The sequence below is a fragment of the Polyergus mexicanus genome, unplaced genomic scaffold (genome assembly GCF_030449975.1).
Source record: "Polyergus mexicanus isolate NDT 795.1 unplaced genomic scaffold, iyPolMexi1.0 SCAF_18, whole genome shotgun sequence".
NCBI classification, from domain to species: Eukaryota; Metazoa; Arthropoda; class Insecta; order Hymenoptera; family Formicidae; genus Polyergus; species Polyergus mexicanus.
Window position 1 is genome coordinate 916885 of NW_027223338.1, and position 12396 is coordinate 929280.

Sequence of the window (12396 nt, forward strand, 5' to 3'; positions counted from 1 at the left end):
GGCGGCGACGACGACAACGACAAGGATGCAGCGAAATGGTAAGCGAACGAACGCACGCACGCGCCAGGTCGGCGCCGACACCATTTTCGGCGCCGTCGAAATTTCGTCGTCAATACGACGCGGCTGGTCGATATACGACCGACCTAACCCTACCGATACACTCCGCATCTCATAATCATTACTGACAGCCCCCCGATTAATCACACGTCTCTCGTTAACGGTCTTCTCTTTTTTGCCCTCCGTCCTTGTACAACATCTCTCTGACCGCAATAAAAACTGAGCAGAAGATTGTTTAATTTTTAGAGCGTTAATCTAATGCGAACCAGCGAACGTCTGTGTTTCTCTCTCTTACTTCTAGAAACTGTAATGTCATCTATTAATTGTTTTGAGATGCGTGTAATTAATACTATAAGAATTAATTTGACAGTTGCTTGTATACAGTTTGTATAAGTCGTATATATATATATATATATATATATATATATATATATATATATATATATATATATATATATCTTTTTCTCTCTCGTATTTATGATTGATTTTAATATGTGTTTCTCTCTCTCTAAGACAAGTGTCTTTTGGAAACTCTGTTCATTCTCATATATTATTATCATAACTTTTCATACTACTAACATATTTTATATCTTACTGTAATAAGTATAATATCAACGCGATTTTTTTGTATAAAAATATTATGTCCGTAAATGCCTTGAGGTAGCGTTTTATAATAATTTTTTTTTATTATTTTTATTATTGCTGATAAAAAGTCGCGAAATAATTTTGATGGAAAATTTTAGCTAGTCATTAATTATTCGATTTATTTGTAATGCAAAACTAAAGTAATTACTCCGAAAAATTTAAAGAGAACATTTTCTAATTAAATTATAAAAAAAAAGAATAGTAGTTTCTTAAATAAGAATTACTATATGCGCGTGCATAATATACATACATATGTGCATATACAGGGTGGGGCATTTATATTGAGACACATAAATATCTAAAAAAATAAACCAGGATAGAAAGAAATGTTTCGGACAAAAGTTGTTCGGTTCTAAGGATGTCATAAGATGGTGCCATTAGTTTGACCTTGGGTGGAGGCGCTTTGGAGATGATTTTTTTTTTTTATGGAAACACCCCAATTTTTTTACATAAATCGATTCCTCGCAATATTCTGCATAAAAAGTTATAGGGGTATGATGGTCAAAAGTTTAATAGTTTACGACATATTTTATACTTTATTTTATTACTTTACTTGGACATAATTTTACGTAAACTATATCTTATAAAATTATTTATTTCGCAATAATGTTACCTTAATATTTTAAGCTCAAAAAATGAGAGACATCGATTGGTATAAAGAAAATAAAACAAGATTGACACTGGCACCATCTTATGACCCCCTTAGAACCGAACAACTTTTGCCTGAGACATATCTTTTTATCTTGTTTCATTTTTTAGATATTTAGATGTCTCAATATAAATGCCCTACCCTGTATATATGCGTGTGTAAACAAAGATTTTTCATTTTTGAAGTAATATTTTTATAGATTTTTTTTCTTTAAAAGATCTTTTATAAATAAAAATTTTTTTATCTAAAGAGAAAAGAATTCTATGAATATTGCTTTAAAAATCTTAGAATTTAACAATAAATTTCAAGAGCCTGAAGGAGAAAATCGTAAAATAAAGTGTGCATTGTTAAAAACAAGAAAACATAGATATATATTATTTGACATTTAAACAAAGAATGTTTATCGTTCTAAATGATTTATCGCTCCACGTTATCGAGAAAGATTGATATTTTTTTGTTATTTCTTTGTAACTATTGTTTTAATCTTACTCATTAGTTTGACGAATTATTAGTTATTTCTAGCTATTTGTATATTTCATCGATTAGTTTCCCATTAAGATAAGATTGTCATTGCCTGCTGTTAATTCTGCATAGATAACGCGCCGCTATTATTTTCACGGACGCCTGTTCCTAATCAGTTATGATAGGAGGAGAGATCTCTGACATAAAAATATATGCTTGACATATTTATTATATTCATTACATATTGATTATTTCAAATAATAATAGACGGGATTTATAATTATGTTATAATTGTTATAATGATTACATATATAATATATTACAAGTATATATTTATTTTTCTCAAAATAATGAATATATAAAAATAGAGAAACTAGTAAAATTATGAATAAGGAATAAATAATTAAAATTGTAAGTAAAGAATATTAGCAATATTAAAGAAATATGAAATATAATATTAACATAATTTCTTACAGAGATATCGCACATCTTAGAACGGTCAAGATTGACCTGAGAGGCATCGCAGGGTTAAAGAATCAATTCTCTTAATCGATTAAGAGAATAGGAGGAATATGCAGGAGAGAGGAGGAATGTAGGAGAGCGATGGTGGAAGGAAGAGCAACGTGTGCGAGGATAGCAGAAGAAACAACTTCTTCGTCGCGAAGCTGTGGGAGAAGCTGCGAGTGATCGCGATTCGCTCGAGTCGATGTGCCTTTAGTGCGAATCGCGTATTCGTTCACGCGAGCACGCGATCATTCCGTGTATCCAGTGGTATCCCATTCTCTCTCTTTCGCATCGTATAAATTGTCGAGGCTACCTTTAACTATGTTTTTCATTAAATTATTTGTTCCTCCGATAAACGACGATTGGAACGATCGAAATTTGTGAGAAGACGCATCCGCGTCTCGTTCGCGATAATCGAAGAATTTTTATCTGTATCTCGAGATAAATTTAATAGATTCACCCTTTTTATGTATTTAGAATTCTTAAGGACACGAGTTCCTCGTCTTATCGAGCGCAAATTACTCAGTAAATTCTCAGATATTTATCTAATCAATAATTTAGACTATAAGTTTGAAGCGCAATAATTATTTTTAATTGCATGTACAATATACACAATATAAGCTTGGTAACGATTTCAATAACTTAACGACTCAATTTAATAATTATTTATATATATATATATATATTAAATAAAGATTTGATAAATATATATATAAGAAATTTTATATAAAAACAATACAAATGTAAAACACGTAATTTTTGTACTCTTGAATCTATGAACGGGCGAAATTGCAGATTTCTCTGTCGAGTGGTAGCCTGACAATTATTTCGAGATTACCAAGTGCCAAGTCGCTCGATCAAGCGTCTCTCGACGATCGCGTATTTAATCGCCTGATCGAGACATTGAGACCGCACGATTCTTCGATCCGAACCGGCATATCTGACACGCCTAGCATCGTTACGTCGTCTATATCGCGCGATATTTAAAATCCATACAACCCCGGGAATCTGTACTTTTCGGAAAATCTATTTCGGTCGATGGCACCCCTCGGTACAGCGCGCGTGGCCGTTCGGACGATTCACCGCGATAGAATCCGACGATAAGACGGGGATATCAGACGGATAATCAGGATGGAGACTTCCACTATCGCTCTGCACGATTCACGTAAGAAGCCTGCTCTTTCCGCATATCTCTCATTTTGCGCTTCTCCTTTTCTTTAATACCGCGGCCTACACTTTTATGATTCTCAATATCAAATGGTATTTGAAATATCATGGGGAAACTTTCCGAATATAATTTATTTCTAAGGCAGTTGTGGTTTGAAAAGACAAAAAACAAATAAATTGATCCTCATGACTTTAAGGATTATTATTGAATTTTTAATTTTGAGAGAAATTTTATCTCTTGTCGTAATTTTAGCAATAGACATTATATATTTTCCTATAAAATATTAACAACCGTTCGTATAATTAAAAAAAATATTGATAAAAATGCGTAATAATCAGACAAAATTATCTTAAATATATTAGTTTGAAAAATATTTAATACTTAGTAAATAAATAGACAAATATTTCTTTACAACACGATAAAGTCGAACAGTTGTAATAAAGAATGCGCTAATAGTACATAGACATTAAAAAACATAATTCTAACGTATAACATTTCCTTCCCTCTCCCTTCGCGTCCCGGACGATCCTTGCTTTTTATCGTTCTTATTCCTTATCGTCCTATACCTACCTATCTATCCCGCTTCCCTATCCACTTCTCTGGTTTGTTTCCGGTGCTGTACGGATACTGGATGACCGCATGGGCAACGTCGACGATGACGATGATGACTACGACGACGACGACGACGACGATAACGTCATCACCGTCACGGTCGTTTCGGACATCACGACAGCGGTGAGTCCCTCTTTCTCTGTCTCTCTGTTACTCTGATAAGACTAGTCGCATTCCGATCGTCGTGGAAGTTGGCTTCGTGTTCGTAATATTAATACCGCGGCCGCGTGAGTTCAGTTTGCACGACGATCGCGCGGACTCGAATCGATTGAGCGGGGACGAGTGTCACGGTGCGAGAAAAAAATATTTCCCCAATTTTTCGACGAGTGTCAATTTTTACACAACGAGAGAACACGATTATCGCAATATCGAAAGTGTCCGGTCATAGGCAGATTGGTCCGATGTACACTCTGAGAAAGGATTTCTGATAACGAGACAAAAAATATTCTTGACATATTTAATCGTATCGCAACCTTATGCAATATAAAAATAAAACAATTTTAAAATTAAATCAATAATTCCTTTTCTTCTCTCTCGAATTAAATAGGATTGTCTTACTATCTTGAGACAAGGGTAACATATACAAATCTAAGCTTATATATTCTTGCATTTAGAATAACTTGATGTTAGATCGCTACAAATTTCCATCTTCATCTTTGTGAGAAAATTAACGGGATAGCAGCAAGAGGATTTTATTCTAGATTTAAGAATTTTCCATTTAAGATTAAAATATTCCTTTTTCAATGATAAATATGATTGTCGCTATATCGATCCTATTTTATGATAGATTGAAGAGTAATAGCATTAGATCCGGAAATCTTTTCTGTGGGTGTATATAAAGTTATTATTTATTTAATTAAATTCGAATCTTTCATTAATCCGTTGAAGAATTTAAGAATTGTATCTTTGTGATTTCTAGATTTCTATTTCGAAAACTTTTCTCGAAATATTTAATTTAGAAACAGAATATCATTTTCGTGAAATTTATTTATTATTTTTTGCTAGTCTTTTTTGTGCCATTATAACTTCTACGTTATTATTTCTACAGTTACAATATCAATGTCTTTCTACAATTTTCTCGGAGATAAGGAACAATAAATATATCGACGGAAGATTATTCGATAAATTCTCAGATTTATATCTAATCAATAATTTAAACTGTAATTTTAAAACACAATCACATAATCGCATTTATATAGTATAAGCTTGCTGCGATATTTCAATAGCTTAACAAATTATTTTTATAGATATTTTTTATTAAATAAAAGTTTAGCAAATATGAAAAAAGAAAAGTTATATAAAAAAAAGCAATGCAAGAAAACAGGAACATTTCATATAAAAATATTTTTCTCACATTCAATTGGATTATAAATTTCGAAATAAGAAATTAAACGATAAGTATTTTCACAAAATTTAATTTATCACAATCAGATCGTATTATTTTTTTTTTTTTTTTTTTTTTTTTTTTTTTTTTTTTTTTACTGCATTGACACATCTATTATATCCTAAAAGCGATAAATGCCGAAATTAGCAAGCTTTTTCTACGCAATATAGTATGTAATTTGCGAATATTATATTATACATAAAAGATAGAGATTTAATGAATAATAATATCAAATTGAATTAATTTTAATTCTATTATTTCTCGCTACACTGCTCCATTTTCATCAATGACTTGAGAACAATGTCATAGTTATCAAAATCATTCATCCATGAATTTCCTTGTTAATTAAACAAGTGTTAATAAATGATGGCACATTCCAAGAAAATTTACTAAACTTTTTTTCCTTTACAGATACAAAATAGAGAGCTCTAAAATATAATGTATCAAGTTTCTTTATATATGCTTCTGATCTCGCTGAATCGCAAACTTATAAAATTTATCGTTCCGTCTCTCCAAACCGTAGAAAGGATATTCCGATTTTGAAGCGTCGTATCAATTCAAAGCTACGAATAGATAAAAATCCTAATCCCGGTTGATTTTTTATCAGTTTTCGTTTCGCTGTCAGTCTCGCGTCAACGATTTAAGAAAGCCGATCGAATTGCGAAAAAAAAATCGTTTCTCGGATACGTTCCTGATTCGCGTTTCCGTGGCCGATCGATCGGCGCGGATTTCTCGGAACGCGTCGCAATGTTTGTTTCCTATACAAGACGGGAACTGAGCTAGTCGCGGGACAATTGACTAAAGTGTGATATCTCGTGTGAATCAGCGAGTTGCTATTTCATCATTGGCGAGCAATCGATTAAATAATGTCGACGGCGAGACGCCGTTTGAATCCGGCCGTTCTCGCCAGATACAATTGCCACAAGAACAAGGAGTCTCAAGAACAGGTAGCCGTATCGTCATCTGCATGACAATTTTTTTTTTATTAATGATATATAAATAGAGAGAGAGAGAGAGAGAGAGAGAGAGAGAGAGAGAGAAGATATCGTCATATGTAAACAATGTTTAGAAAAATGAAATTCTAACGTGCATTCATACATTTATCATCGTATATGTATGTATTGCATATGAATTAATAATCCCCATTAATTCGATCTTATATATATAAATTTAAAATATATTTTATTTATATTTTATATTTTATACGTATAATCGAATTTAAAATATAAAATATATTTTATATATATAATCAAATTTAATATTTAAAATATATTTTATATATATATATATATATATATATATATATATATATATATATAAATAAACGAATTTAAAATTTACAATATATTTTATATATATTAATATACACTTTATATTATTTAAATATAATTTAAATATAAATTTAAAATATACTTTATATACTGTATATAAAATCGAATTAATGAATATTAATTGGCATACGATATTAATCGGTAGATGATCGAATTGCAATACCGGATGCATAGCGTTTAATTGACGAGGTAATTATTTCGAAACAGTATCCACTCGACTCATCCACGACGCATTGTCGCGAGTTGAATTCCTCTCGAGGCGTTCTTTTTATTCCTCGTTTCGTTCTCTCGAACGCGTGTGTGCATACGCACGTACGCAAAAACACGCATGGCCGAGACGGTTCGGTGCTCTCATTAGCTCGATGTCCAATTAAGGTCGCAATCGACGCTCTCCGGGTATTCCGCCATGCGTACTTCCTAGTGGACGCGCTTAGAATAACAAGCGCGAAGACAATGCTATCGCGAGTGCGTTGACATCGCGAAATCGCGAACGGCGAGACTCGAATCACTTAGAGCTAATCATCGCACCCATAGAAAAGATTTCCGGATCTGATGCTATTACTCTTCAATCTATCATAAAATAGGATCGATATAGCGACAATCATATTTATCATTGAAAAAGGAATATTTTAATCTTAAATGGAAAATTCTTAAATCTAGAATAAAATCCTCTTGGTGCTATCCCGTTAATTTTCTCACAAAGATGAAGATGGAAATTTGTAGCGATCTAACATCAAGTTATTCTAAATGCAAGAATATATAAGCTTAGATTTGTATATGTTACCCTTGTCTCAAGATAGTAAGACAATCTTATTTAATTCGAGAGAGAAGAAAAGGAATTATTGATTTAATTTTAAAATTGTTTTATTTCTATACTGCATAAGATTGCGATACGATTAAATATGTGAAGAATATTTTTTCTCTCGTTATCAGAAATCCTTTCTGAGAGTGCGCATTCTCGTTGTTAGAGATGACGCGCGGAATCGTGTACTATTACATGAATGCGTGTTCGTTGACACCGATGCGATCGTTCGATAAGATCGTCTCTCATCCTGCAATCTCTCGGCAAGTTTCATTCTTACGATTAGTCACAGAAAAGCGCGATATTAACCGCCAGATTCTCATGAAAAGTCATCGAGATCTAGATGGCTGAGCGTATATATTAAATTATTATCTAACTAATAACTCCGCACAAATATTTTCTCCACTCAAATAATTAATCTCTAATTTGAGCAATTAGTTAGTTGAGACGTTGAGGAATTTATGAACTGCGTTTGTATCTATTTTATTATTATCCTGTTATATAATATATATAGAAGTATCTATAACTAAAGTCGTATATTTAATTTATAAAAAATAACAGGCGCAATTTTTCCCTGAAATATATTTATTTCGGAGTATTATTAAAAGGTTCCCCCCATCTCTCAATCTCTTATTACTATTACAAATGTCACGTTGTTGTTATTATTTATAATCCTGTTATTAACGTTCGTCTGTGATTCTTGAAGTCAGGACGCGCGTGTATGAATATCACGTATCGAGGATATCTAATATCAAAGTAATTCTATAGCCGCGAATTTAATTTACATATAATATATCATTGCATTTATAATCTCGTTAATTAAATAAATATTTACGAATTGTCGCAGATATATCTGCTGTAATTTTTCCTAAATAATTATACGCGATAATTAAATGATTTGTTTATTTATATCTTGTGTGATAAATATATTTAAAAATTCATAACCGATTCGTTCGGGTTTTAATCAAATTAATGAGTGCCCGCAATATTGTATCAAATGAGTATAAATAAAGTATCAAATAAGAGCAAAGAAAATATTCAAATTATTCATCAAATTTTGACAAAACATTAATTTAGAGAGAGAGAGAAACATGTTTTTTTCCCATTTATTTTGGCATATATAGAACAAAGAAAGCAGTCTCATTCGCAAAGTAGCATTTACACTCCGTTGCGCGACAAATGAAAGCAAAAGTGTCTGGTTTTAAAGTCCTTATGAAGGACTGAAAACATGCGGTTGTAATGATAGGATGCTGCGGTATCGACGCTCGATATAATAAAAGCTTCGCTCACATGCCGTGAGCGTCGAGCGCGCTTATCAGTTCCGCGGCGACTGGCTGACGGCGCATGCGCGGCCGACGTTCACGAATTGCGCCGCGGCCGCGCGCCATGTCTCTCTACCCCCTCCAACGATCCGTTTCCCCCTCGCGGCAGCTGCGTCAGGCGTGGTCGCCGCAGTACGTACGAGTCGGGCTTAGTGAGTGTGTGACGGCGTGGATGAAACTTTCGTCGAGGACGCGTTTATCTCAGTACAATCTGTGGCGTTTCGTTTGTGTGGTGCGGACAGACACGTATTATTCGTGTTCTCATCTCTACGTTCGCGCGTGCGGGACGCGTAAAACGATGAACGGCCACCAAGTGAGAGTGAAAACGCGGCCACGCTCCACCGGCTCGCCGACGGCGTGAATCATCGGCAACGCCGGCTGCGAAGCTCGGAAGCCCACACGGTGCGACGCACGTTACATTCTCCCTTTCTGTCTTTCTTTCTCGCTTTTCGCGTGTGCGCGCGCGCGCGCGAACGCGTGTTCCCTCCGACGCGTTCCCCCGTCCTATCTCTTTCCCTGCAATCCTCGTATCCTCCACCACCTACGCAGGCGAGCGTTAACGGGGAGAGCTGGTTAAGGGACGGTTAGTAGCGTTCTGTGATATAATATATCTCGATTTTCGGAATCTAGTTAAGGCGCGTCGAGAGTGCATGTACGATGGCGCTCGGTAACTTATTATCTCGAATGTGAGCTCGAAAGACACTCGCTCTCGATGCCACGAGTTTCCGGGAGCTTCGATATTCCGAGTTCCCGAGAGCAAACATGAAGAATGGAAACCGGTATAATTTCGATGACTCGACGTTCCGTGGACGCGCAAAAGTGACCTCTATATGTTTACTCACATGTTACAATGGAAACGCGGCATGGAGGCGTGCTTCCTTCCGTACTTGCGTGCACGGGAAAATTTGCGTTCATCCAAATGACGCCGCTTTCAATCTCTCTTTTTGTTGACACGAAGGATCTAAATTAAAATTACTTATCTATTTAATTAAAATTCATATTTATATAAATTAACATTTTGTATAGGGAAAAAAAAAAAAAAAATCTTCCAACTTTCCTAGAAATCTTTTACGATACAGAAAAAATTTAATTATTATTTATTATATTAATTAATTTTAATTTTAATTATTTTATAGCTCTAATTAAATTTTTCGTTAACCGGAGGTAGCTGTCTCATTTCTCATTCCGCGTTTACGAAACGATCCTTTCACCTTTCGATTTCGATCGATCATTGAAGCTACATAATGGGAATTTTTTTAGTTACGATCACTTTTACTTCGCGATACATTCCTGATATCATAGTAATACGAAAACACAGACAGCCGTCAACATGAGTCAACATCCAACGATAATACGTAAACAATCATTGCACATCGTGAATTCGAGTTTAGAAAAATTTCAATATACGAGATGTATAAATATAAATAAAATTCATAATTTTTATTTCATAGTCTCTATATGAGATACAGTGTATTTGCTTTAATTAAACTTGATAATTTATAAAAAGTGCTTCCAATCGTACGTAAATAAATGTAACGCTTAATGAGCTATATTTATTAATTTATATTAATTTTATCTCATCCATTTTAATTAGTTCTTCATTAGCAATACATTTTCTTTATAAAGTCGGTTGCATTTCATATATAAATCAATGGGATTAATCATTATCTACTATATTCAACTCATTAATGATAAGTTTCTTGATTGTAAGGCCTCTTTAGACGATCTATAATTTACGACAAAATTGAGAAGGCAGAATTCTCTTTATATATTTTATATATCGTATATTACAAAAAATTTGAACGCATAAAATATATACAAATTGAAATATTAATACATCAAGATACATTGAAATTATACATATACAATTATAAGTAGAAATGTGTCTTGAATTTTATTGCGAATTATAAAACGTCTGAAAAACAGATTTTAACGAAAATATATGTGATTAAGATAACCTTTCTATTACATATTGAATTTTTAAAAAAATATTTTACATAAATTATTGTCTCTAATTTTTCTAATAATATTTAAACCTATAGCTTTGCATTCTTTTTAGCTCAATATCGAAAGTATCGGATGTTTCCTCATATATTTACATTCATTTTTCCTTCGTCGATCGATCTCAAGTAATGCGCCGTTTGTTCGTGAGATACGAAAACGTCTGATTATCCTCGCGAAATATAAGACGGGTATGAAAACTCACCTTCATCGCAGCGAGGATAAATAAAACCGCGTCTCGTATCGACTTTCGACGTGTTCCATCGACGCACCGATCGAGAGAAGCTTCTTTTTCCTCTTCTTCTCCCGGGAAGATTGGTCAGGGATTGTTCGATTTCAATCGCGCACGTTGAAAACGCGGTTTTATTGTCGGATACAGCCGATATATGTAAGAAAAACTTGTCCGTAATCTGGTTTTGTTGCCGAGTAAAGTAGCCAATATTTTTTACAGAAAACTCGATGCATTTTTCTCATTTTTTTATAATTAAATTTATTATTTATTATACGTATTATTTAATATAAGATATACCGGGTGGGGTATTTATATTGAGACTTCTAAATATCTAAAAGATAAAGCAAGATAGAAAAAAATGTTTCGGACAAAAGTTGTTCGGTTCTAAGGGGGTCATAAGATGGTGCCATTAGTTTGACCTTGGGTGGAGGCGCTTCGGAGATGATTTTTTTTTTTTTATGGAAACACCCCAATTTTTTTACATAAATCGATTCCTCACAATATTCTGCATAAAAAGTTATAGGGGTATGATGGTCAAAAGTTTAATAGTTTACGACATATTTTATACTTTATTTTATTACTTTACTTGGACATAATTTTACGTAAACTATATCTTATAAAATTATTTATTTCGCAATAATGTTACCTTAATATTTTAAGCTCAAAAAATGAGAGACATCGATTGGTATAAAGAAAATAAAACAAGATTGACACTGGCACCATCATCTTATGACCCCCTTAGAACCGAACAACTTTTGTCCGAAACATTTCTTTTTATCTTTTAGATATTTAGGTGTCTCAATATAAATGCCCCACCCTATATATATAAATTCTTTTATTATTTTTTACATACATACATTTACGTATTAACAAATTAATAATGATGCTATTTATTAACAAAACAAATTAATACGTTATGTAAATAATTTAATATATCTGAATACGAACGTAAAAAAAAAAAAAAAGTTTAAAACATTTATCCGCTTGATCGTGAAATAGATTGATCACGTTTTTCCATTATCGGATAAATCGAGATAATTGCGTTATCGCGTACTTACAAGCTTGCCCGATGGGTTAAAGAATACTGCTAAACGTGTTTCCAAATAAAGTTTTGTGAGAACAAATCAAAGCTCTTCTCGATCGGTTCGCTTGGCTCCAGAATGCACGATGTCGATCTGCAATTACGCGCGTTGGGACATCGCACGTCACTCGAATTATTACGCATCG